The following is an 11417-nucleotide window of genomic DNA, read 5'->3' as shown; positions in this document are numbered from 1 at the left end:
TCTTACAAAGGATAGTTTTTAGGGTAACATTGAAAAAAAAGGTTCAAGTACGGTGACAGAGAAGACAAAAACATTTAAATTAACAGACTTAAAGTTGTTATCACATAAAATGTGGTAAAGCCTGCATCGAATGCTAAGATGGTCCATGGAAATTGTGTTCACATGTTTAGCTAAAATTACATGTTCTTCTTTTCCATAAAATTCAATTAATTTTATTTTACCCTCTCTTTTCTTGTTTTCTCCCGAAGTAGTTAAGTAGCTAGGTTTCCTTTTCTCATAAAGTATTTAAGTAGTTTTGAATTTACACTGAGAATTTTGGATTTTTAAACATCAAACTACAAGTTATTTAAAGGGGTTGTACCCTCTGGTTCACTTGGGGGAAAGAACCCCCAATGCTACATAAAATCATTAACCATTATACAGTCATTTTTAAGTTAAAACTCAACATTTCCTAACTAGCCTTCATGATCCTCCAGGAGTAATTTAGTATATGGTCACAATCTTTGTAAATTCTTTTTGCGGGCTGGAGAGATGGCTTAGCGGTTAAGCGCTTGCCTATGAAGCCTAAGGACCCCGGTTCGAGGCTCGGTTCCCCAGGTCCCACGTTAGCCAGATGCACAAGGGGGCGCACGCGTCTGGAGTTCGTTTGCAGAGGCTGGAAGCCCTGGCGCGCCCATTCTCTCTCTCTCCCTCTATCTGTCTTATTCTCTGTGTCTGTCGCTCTCAAACAAATAAATTAATTAATTAAAAAAAATTCTTTTTGCTTCTTCTAGTTCCCGGCAAGGGGCCCGCTTTACAACTGGTTTTTAGGAGCTTGCCGTTCGCACAGTCTTTGGTGCTGTGATAGGCACAGAGACACCGTGTACAGTAATCAAACCCACAGCCTTCCCATTTGCAGACAGCATGATGTAAATAGCTATCATACTTTGCAGGTGAATTACAGCAAATACAGGATTTGAGGCTCTCATTGTTTTTCAACGTCTTGGCAACCTCAAAGAATTCATTGTGCCAACTGTGAGTAGAATTTTTCAGATCCCTCTGATTAGATGACTTAGCCACAGCATCTTTTCTGGGGGAGCCAGGCTGTTGACTTCTGGACAGAAGCTAATGCAGTTCTGATCATAGCATACTCTCTGGTTGAAACATGCAGTGAAATCTTACTGCTTTCAAAGACTCTTCTTTTGTATGGCTTTACTGTACAGCTGGAAGGCGCTCTTATCATCTTCTAGAATCTTCTTCCAGACTCTGCTCACTTTAGACAAATTGATTATCACTGGGACGCGTCAAAATATTTGCTAAGAGATGCCTGAACCCTCTTCGAAAGAGCTCGCTAAGAATGTCCAGATGTTTGCGGCCCATCTTCCTGCCAATTAGGTTCTGGAGTCTAAAATTTCCACTGGACATCACTTCCTTCAGCATTTCCGATCTACTTTAGGATTTCTCTTGGCATTCTCTTTTAACATTGAACAAACCACCTTCTCAAAATGAAGAGCCGGCAGCAAGTGTTTGTTGGGATACTGGGGTGTCCTCTGTGGCTGCAGCAGGCAAGACCGCGGGCGGCTTCGGAAACCCTCGTCCGGGACGGGGCTGCCTGCTTCGTGGTCACTGAGGCCACTCTGGAGCGTAAACGAGGCACAGCCACTGTCCTCGTGCAGTCTGCTGACCTCCAGTTCGCTTTCATTCAAACCACCAGGAGTTTGCTGCACACACTGGTTTTCCTTGTTACTCACTTTGGGTCTCAAGTTCTACCATGGGAGGGCTCAGGATTGGAGATCCAAGGAACCTCTCTTGACATTTAAAGCAATCCTTACATGCACCTTCTGAACACGCCGGGGAATGAGAGCCTTGCCTCCCACTGTCCTCAGATTTGGCCACTTTCAGTTCGGAACGAACAGGATTACAGTTAAAATCATACTTCATTTTAACAGAAAGAATAGAGCGTTCTTCTTTACAACCGTCCCGGAGGCAAGGGTGCTGGGAGGCTGTCAGTGGGCAGGAGCTGCTGCACAAGCAGGACGGTGGTCGGGAGAGGCCGCTGCGGCGGTCGGCTCATGCCCGGGGGACGTGAGGTCCACCACCGCAAGGGCAGGTACGGCGGCGGCGGTGGAGGCGGAAATTACCAGCCGCTCCTCACGGACCCTCCTACAACTCTTTTAAAATATTTAAAATATTTATTTATTTATGAGGAAAGAGAGAGAGTGTGTGTGTGTGTGTGTATATGGGTGCACCAGAACCTTTTGCACTTTGTGCATCTGGCTTTAAGTGGGTACTGGGAGATTGAACCCATGCTGGCAGGTTTTACAAGCAAGTACCTTTAGCTGCTGAACCATCTCCCTGTCCTGGTTACAACTCTTGTCTGCTTTCCAACTGCAGCTGTTTTGTGAGACAGGGTCTCGCTATGTATGCATGCCTGGCTAGCCTCAAACTTACTGTGTAACACACACTAGCTTGAACTTAAGGCTATCCTCCTGCCTCAGTCTCCATTACAGGCAAATACTAGCATTCTTGGCTCCAGCAACATTTTCCTGGTGAGTGTTCTGTTTCTGACACTTGCACAATAGTGGAAAGAGGCAGGGCAACACTCCCAGTTCACTGGAGCTTTCCTTATGGCCCAGGGTTTAGATGTGAGCTTGGTCAGTTTTTGTACCTCAGCTAAAGCACATGTGGGTGTGGTTCCATTTTCTGCTACTATAACAGAATGACTGACACTGGTGGACTGGTAAAGAACAGAGTTTGGGCAGCTGAAAAGTCTAAGATTGAGGACCTAACATGTGGCTACGGTCTTCTGACTGCATCATCTCCTGGTGAAGGAGTCACATGGGGAAGAGGTGTATGACAGAGCTCACTATTGCGAGAAAGCCACTCCCAGGAAAACTGTTGTAGTTACCTTCATGTCACTGGGACAAAGCTGATGGTTGGCAAGGGCTTATTTTAGCTTACCGTCTCGGGGGGAAGCTTCCTTGTAGCAGGGAAAGGATGGAGGAGCAGCCAAAGTAGGTGGAACAGCACTGGCAAGAAGAACTGGGTATAGCTGCCCTAAGCCTGCCTCCAGCAACACCCCTCCTCCAGTGAGGCTCTACCTCCCAAGTCTTCACCAACAGAGGACCAAGTATCCAAAGCAGATGAGGCTATGGGAAACATTTCACATTCCAACGATCACAGTAAGTAACACACGCCCATGATAATGGGCTTCTCACTTCTTACTGCCATCACAGTGAAGAAGGGCTTCCAGAGCTGGCCTCACTAACTCCATCGTGCCCTCTGCCTCCATTTTTGCCAGTAACATTTTACCTCCTGGTCATTCCTACAGTTCACCTTGGATTTCAGGAGTTTCAGGAATGATTGATAAATATCTTTACAACAAGGGAATGAAGTTATCCCCAAGCAATTTCATACCCCACAGGACAGACAGATCATCACCTCAATTATTCATGATGGTGAGGCTGCACCTGGTAACGGTAGTCAGTTCTTGGGAACCATACTGCTCCCCCTAGTGATGACAGGATTTCAACTTCTCAGGAACCCTTGAAGAACCAGATGGAGATAATGGTCAACCTGAGCACTGGCCTGACAAAGATGAGCAGCTGAGGATTCCCCAAGCCTTCCTTGGTTCCCATCAGTCCCTTGACCATGAACTTAGGGTCACTGAGCATCTTTATGTGCATTTCCCAGTGTGCCCATGCTCATTAAGTCTCCATCCTCTGCCTTTACGAAGGCTTGTCTCTTTCACTGGCATCCTGGGATAGTGGCTGTCTAGTCTGTGGGGAACCCCCCCCCCACAGCCAGGACTTTTGCATTCAAACACCAGTAACAATGGCAATTAAATCTCAACAAGAGTCTTGGGGGCACATTTAAAGCACAGAGCTGCCTGTGTGAAGGAGAATTGCACACTTTGCTTTTCACTTATGTGTTCATCTGTGGCCTGGATGACAGGGGACAGTTATGTGCTGGTGCCAGGGGGAACACACAGAGTGGGGGGGGGTGCCTGTGTGCATCCATGTGCATGTGTGCATGAGTAGCCTGTGGGGGGAGCTGCAGGCAGCAGACAGAGCAGCTCTTTGGCCAGGCTCAGGCTCAGGCTCAGGCTCAGGCTCAGGCTCACTCAGGCTCAGGCTCAGGCTCAGGCTCGCTCAGGCTCAGGCTCAGGCTCAGGCTCAGGCTCAGGCTCACTCAGGCTCAGGCTCGCTCAGGCTCAGGCTCAGGCTCAGGCTCAGGCTCAGGCTCAGGCTCAGGCTCAGGCTCAGGCTCACTCAGGCTCAGGCCCGCTCAGGCTCAGGCTCAGGCTCAGGCTCAGGCTCAGGCTCAGGCTCAGGCTCAGGCTCAGGCTCGCTCAGGCTCAGGCTCAGGCTCAGGCTCAGGCTCAGGCTCGCTCAGGCTCAGGCTCAGGCTCGCTCAGGCTCAGGCTCAGGCTCAGGCTCACTCAGGCTCAGGCTCAGGCCCGCTCAGGCTCAGGCTCAGGCTCAGGCTCAGGCGCTGAAGGGAACAAAGCCCCGCTCTGCCACCGTGTCAACTGAAGTCCCGGGTTCCAGAGATGAAGACCGTCCTTAGCAGCACGCACACGTCTCCTCTTACCTTCCACTGTGCACCTTCTACAGGCGCCCGAGGCAACCAATAATCACAGAACCGCTTCTGGACACCCTTTATACCTGAACTTGGGACCGAAGCCTGTCCTGGAAGCTTTGAAGACCTAATCAAGAGTCTATATGGCTGGACATCTTAAGCAAAGAAAAATCTTCTGTGTATCACAGGGTCAACGGAGAAACCAACCTCTAGGTTCTGTTTGGATTGAGCCATTTTGGAGATTTCTACCTCTCAGAGACTTGCCTCAGAGGCCCAGCTATATTCATCTTTAAATTCCCATGCAGAATCAAAGTGGCCAAAAAGAAAGTCTCGTGGGGATGTAGCTCAGTAATGGAGTGCTTGCTTGACATGCATGAGGTTCTGGGTTTGATCCTCAGCACTGTAAAATTATAAACAGTGACATCTCATGGAAACTAAACTATATCAGCTTCTAAGGGATAGTGTCATCTATTTTGGTTATGCTTTTGTAGAAAAAGCATGAGGCAATGTTATCCTGGGTCTGTCCTCCTTGGCAAATACCTGGAAATTTTTATTAGCACCAGCCCTACGTCAACCACAACAGTAACCCTGCATCCCTTTCCCACTGTTGTGAAACTGTTCTCCAGCCATTATATGGCTATTGTGTTGAAACCACAAAATTAGGCCCATACCATTCCCTCAGAATGGGACAGGAGAGGGCTCATGAGGCAGGAAGTGAAGCTCTGCCACTTCCATAGCAGGGGGAGACTTTTCATAGGTGCTATAGCCAAATGTAAGTTGCCCAAGCTCTTGTAATTTTGATGTATTTCATTTTAAAATGTGACCTACCTGTAGAAACGCCCGTGTCTTTTGGTGATTCTTTATGTCGTCTGAGTGTCCTGTCTCTTGGGTTTTATTTAGCCGCTGAAACTCAAGAATACTATTTCTTGTCCTCTCCTGGCAAAAACATTCCAGTGAAGTGCTTCCTGGAAACCTGCCTAAAACCAGTTCACTGATCAAAGAATTAAATGTACCATAGTCCCTGCCACACGGACACATTAAGTCTACCATAGTCCGTGCCACATGGAAATACTAAGACTACCGCATGTGATGCTGGACGCTCTGCAAGAAAGCACCACTGTACGCTAATGCAGTGCTGCCCCCTGGTGGGAACAATGGTGTAGAACATTTGTTTGGCAGGACCAGGCTGCTAGAGACATTCCATGAGCTAGGAAATGTAGAAATGTTTGGGGAGAATTTTGTGTAAGTTGCATTGCCAGGTGGGAGGACTTGAAGAAACTCAGAATGTGTATAGTTTCCTTTACACTTTTGTTTTGGTGGTGCTATGGATTTAATCTAGGGCCTCTGGCATGCCAGGCTAACTACCACTGAGTATCTCTCCTGTATTCTGCTTTTTGCTTTGCTATTAAGGTGTGATTTTTGAGATAAGGTCTCCCTGTGTAGCCCAAGCTGTCCTGAAATTCTCTATCCTCCCACCTCAGTCTCCCTAGTGCTGGGATTACAGGCGTGTGCTACCTCACCAAACTCCATCTACTCTCTTAAAGTGTTTACTCTTATGCTTGGTTATAATAGAATTGCCTCTGAAGTTCCTATGTCTTCAATAGGACTTGACAGATGACTAAAGATTATTTGGGAATTTTCAGTAGTGATATTAACAATACGCCACAGTATAAATGATCACAAATTCTATCTGTAAATTTGGCAGGTGAGGACATCAGTACAAGGACTGAAGGAGCGCTCTGTCCCATTCTGACACCACTCAGCCCTGCTTGTTGCTGTCTTCCCTAACATGGCTGAGAGGAGTGTGCACATGGCTTGCACCTATACAGATGAGATTTAAAAAAAAAAACCTTCAAAATATGTATGTTGGGAACAAACAAAAAGGGCGAGCCGAGGGGAGGCATCAGACAAGGGAGGGCACAGGTAATCCACTCAGCAAACAATATACACCTGCAAGAAATTGTGTGTGTGTGTGTGTGTGTGTGTGTGTGTGTGTTTAAATTAAGACAGAAACTAACCAAACAGATTTTATAGTATGGATCTGCTGTCAAAGCCAGAAGAAATGTCCTGCAGAGTACTGTAGGGTCAGACCCAGTACTGAAGGGAGGATCAGGTATGGGATTTGGGATGTCTACACTCCTTGAATATTAGGCAAAAGAGCGAGTATCTGAACATGTATGCACCCTCCTGAGGATAGGGAGCGGAGCTTTCATTGACTTCTGAAAATGATCTACCCCCAAGAAGGTTCAAACCATTGACTTCCAGGTGTGTTAAGTCCAGCCTCTGGAGGTTAAGGCCAAAGGGTTGTGAGTTTGAGACTCACTCAGCTAATAATGAAAAACATTGGCTGAGGCCCTTCAGAGGGTCCTTCAAGCTGTGAGTGCACATCGGGTGCACTATTGTTTATCATCACTAGCTTGAAAACAGATTTGAAATGACTTGATTGTATGCTGTGATAAATGTAACATGAATGAATCTCAGACATCCATTTGAGCCAAGAAGATAACAACAGAGTGTGTTAGTGTAGGGTCCCACTACCTGCAGCTCGACACCGACACACAAGTGTATATTAGTGTGTGAGCCCACATGCAAATGTATTAGCCTGCATCCTGAGGTTTTGTGTATTTTATGTATTAATCATGAAAAAGCAGGAATCGAACAATGTACAGTCCATTGAGCTAATGGGCAGCAGCGGCTCCATATCCTGGAAATGCCTCGCATCGTTCATCCACTGTTTTCTTTTAGCTGATGCTGCTCTGCCCAAGGGGCCACACAGGGCGGCTCTGAGTGCGGATGGGTGTTGGGTCTTCTCCCTGGCCTGCAGAAATTTGAGATGAGGCTGGCTCAATGACCTCTGCTGGCATTAGGACTGCAGAAAAGGGGCTTCCTGCTCTTCATAACCTTCTGCTCCAGGTCTTGCCGAGATGTAGCCTGGGATGGAGATTAGATTGCTTAGTGGTTAGAGCATTGACTTGCAAAGCCAAAGGACCCAGGTTGGACTCCCCAGGACCCATATAAGCCAGATGCACAAGGTGACACATGCATTTGGAGTTCATTTGCAGTAGCTGGAGGCCCTACTGTGCCCATTCTCTCTCTGCCTGTCTCTCTCAAATACATAAATAAAAATAAAGTAAAATATTTAAAAAGACGTAGCCTAATAGCATTTTCCCATGACAACCTGACCAGCTAATGTTTTGCAGGTACCTGACACAGCATCCTGTTCTCAGTGAAGATAACAATATTACTTGAAGGTGGCAGGAAATGGTGACACTCAGGCAAGGTCACTGGGAGCTGAGTGAAAAGACTCACACATGGGAACAAATTCAGGGGATATTTCTCTACCTACCCAGGTGTCCACTTTCTATATGTCCATGCTCTACCCTCTTTGTCTCCATTCCAGTTCAAATGGCCCCTTATTTTGCCTCTTGGAGTGGAAATTTGGGCCGTACCAGATCTATGTAGGCCTGCTGAGGTGGTGTGAATGAATGTATCCCCCCATAGCCTAAAGTATCTTTGATTAATTTTCCTACTTAGTCTTTGGCAGGTGGACCCCTGCTGGGGGAGGTGTGTCACTAGGGGCGGATCTTGAGTGCAGTCCTGAGGTGTGGTGGTGGTGTCCCCCATCGGCACAGGGGTTAAAATTAAACTTGTAACTTGGGTCTCCAGCTGCCTGGCTGGAAGAGGTGTCCCTGGAAGCAAGTCCTGGGATCTAGCCCAGAGGTGATTTGAAGATGGATCTGATTCCAGCCCTAAGTTGTAAAAACCGTGTGAGCTGTGGTGGGGTCCTGCCTGTGGCTTTCAGTGTTTGCTGGCTACTGCTGGTTTTCCTCTCTGTTTGGGTCAGTTTCTTCCACCATTACTGGAACTTCTGGATCTTTAAGCTTGAAATAAACCCTTCCGCCCATAAACTGTGTCTGGTTTGGATGTTCAACCCAGCAACATGGAGCTATCCATGGCAGGCGTGCTTAGAGTCAGCTGATGCTGGCTGGTGCTGGTTCTGCCTCTCTGCTTGGGGCGTGTGATGCAGTGAGCCAGCCTCCGGCACAGTGATGGAGCTTCCTGTGGAGTCTGTAGAACTGAACTTAACCCTTTCCTCCCACAAGCTGCTCCTAGACGTCAGGTGTTTGCCCGGCAATGAGAAAGTTCTTGCAACACCTGGCTAATAACAAACTCATCTAGGAGCCTTCAAAACACATGCTGACCTAGTCCTGGTATAGAATTTCTAACCTAATGTGTGTCTGGTGGTTGCACAGAGGTGCTGTTAAGAGCTCTCAGCTGACCCCTAGGGTCCACATTGGTTGAGTCAGATCCTGGGCAGCAGAGGACACTTCCAGTTCCCTCAGGGAAGCTAGAGCCCCAGGAACTGCTCTGCTTTCCTGCTAAATCTGCTGGATGGCACAAACGCAGCACCTGTGCTTCCCAGACCTTCCTCTGGGGTCTCAACACATATTTCCAAAGGGAAATAATCTATTGACATTTAGAAACTGAGTATTTTATCTTAATAACACTACTTGAGCCATGGTTAGTAATGCTGGCCAGAAGAGAGTTAATAACAAGGAAATAAGGAGAAGAAAAGCAACCAGGCCTGGTGGTCCAGGCCTGTAATCCTAGTTACTCAGAAATCAGTGGCAGAAGGATAGAAAGTTCAGGCCCTGCCTGAGTTCTAGAGTAAGCCTTTTTCCCAAAGTAAAACAGGCCAGGGTTATAGCCTGGTGGTATTGTCTTTGCCCAGTATATAAAACCATGGGGTTAATTCTCAGAACTGCCAAAAAATTAAAAAAAATAGAGCAAATATGAAAAGAAAAGCCATCCCCCTGCTATATGGAAGCACTGTTCTTAACGACCAAGAGGTGGGAGCAACCCGAATATTCCATGAGTGATGGACGGATGGAAAGAGAAGCAAAACAGGCCAAGTATATAAGTAGAACATTATTCAGTCTCAAAACAGAGAAGGAACTCCTCTCACATACTATACAGAAAGAGCCTGAGGACATTATGCCAGTGAAATAGACCAGGCATAAAAGGCAATTATCATATAATTCCACTTATATGAGGTATTTAAAGTAGTGAAATTTATAGAATTTATAGTAGGATGCTGATTCCTAAGGGCAGGTGGGGGGGATAGAAAGCTATCATGTAACAGTCTTTGAATTTCTGCTATATAACAGGAAAGAGTTCTGGAGATGGAGGGTCATGCTTGCTCAATGCAATTGTCCTGCTCTCAGCTCTGAATGTTTAGTAACTGGTAAGAAAGCGAATTTTGTTGCACATTTAAACCTAAGAGGCTGGCAGTTCAGTGGTAGGGCATACAAGCATGGGCCATACACCAACAATAACTAAATAATAGCAAACATTTTATGTGCACTTTACCACAATTTAAAATTTTATAAGCAGCAATATTTCAGTAGCTCACATTGCATGTGTCTCACATGGGTAAGTAGGAAAAATTCCCCCTGGTCTTTCTCCTCCATATCCCCTGAGGTTTAATTCTTTCTTCTTAACTGGATTGGCAAGAAATGCATCTGGGACTAAAATTGTGGACTGGAAGTGTAAGGCAATTTCCAAGCTCCTGCTAGTGAGGGAACTCCAGTGAGGTTCCACGATAGGAGGGTGACAAGGGCTCCATTGCTCATTGACAGGAAGATCTGATGCAAGGTGCCAATGGAGGGAGAAGACAGGCATGTTGAACTTCTCCTTATGATTTCTTTATAAATATGTGAGGAGCATTTTTATATGGGAAGGTTTTCCCCTAATGGTGGAGTATTACTGAAAAAAGTATTACTGAAAAATATAAAGTATTACTGAAACATTCACCCTTCTGACATCATGCTGCCAATCGGTCTACAGTCTTGCTTATCCACGTGAACTGAACATGGTGTCCTGCCAAGAAGGTAGTGTTGGAAGCTGGATGGTTGCAGAGGTGAGCAGGAGCCCTGACTTCCCCTTGTCGTGTGTGAAATTTGGAATGGCCTAGCCTTTGAGTGCCAGTGCCCACCTTGGACTCTGATGGCATTTGAACTAAACTCTGTGCATGCAGGGAAAGGCATCCCTGCACATTGCCATGCTTGTCTGAGTTGTTCAAGGCAGCAGGATGGACACCAGGACCCAACAGCCTGGAGGGGAGACAGCAACTTCACCGAAAGCTGGCAAAATGGAAGAGCAGGCTCAGATTTGAAATGGTCAAAAACTGAATCAGTCATGCCCAGAGCAGAGCCCTTGTCAAGAGTGTGACTCTTCCCACCTTTGATTCTTGGAACCCTTTCTAGGAAATAAATTGTCAGTCGAAGGCTGTTAATCGAGAGCCTCCATTGTTTACTTCCATGCTGAGACAAACACCGACCACATGCGGCTGATGGGAAGACAGGGTTTGCTTCAGGCTGAGTGATTCCAGGGGAAACTTCATCATACATTCAAGAAACAGACAGACAGACAGGGAAAGAGAGAGCGGGGAGAGAACAAACAGCTAGAGCTCAAGCTAGCTCTCTACATGCCCTAGGGACAGACTCAAGATCTGCTTTGGGTGACTTAAGTAGGAAGTTTAATCTCAATCCAAAATACGTGAGACTATGGGGCCATTTACATTCAACACTATCACAGTACTGTAAAAGATAGTCAGACACTATCACTGTATTTTGGTAGAGACTCAAGGCCAGCAGTATGGGAAGGATTTACAAGAGAAAACAAGGTAACTTTCTTGGGAGGGTTAATGCCGGCTACAAGCTGTAGAGGAAGCTGCAGGGGGGTTAACTAGAAACAGGGGACCCTATGCCATTAGTTAAGAGAAACTGTAGGGAGCTAATGCAGACACCATTACAAGATGGCGCTGGCTTCCTGCCAGTCTTGAGGTAAACAATTCC

General features: G+C 46.6%; 1 pseudogene; it reads right to left on the bottom strand.

Moving 5' to 3' along the window:
• Positions 1–744: 744 nt before the first annotated feature.
• Positions 745–1935, bottom strand: LOC101597567 (annotated as a pseudogene).
• Positions 1936–11417: the final 9482 nt, after the last annotated feature.

The sequence above is a fragment of the Jaculus jaculus genome, chromosome 16, assembly GCF_020740685.1.
Source record: "Jaculus jaculus isolate mJacJac1 chromosome 16, mJacJac1.mat.Y.cur, whole genome shotgun sequence".
NCBI lineage: Eukaryota > Metazoa > Chordata > Mammalia > Rodentia > Dipodidae > Jaculus > Jaculus jaculus.
This window is presented reverse-complemented; position numbering and strand designations above follow the sequence as displayed.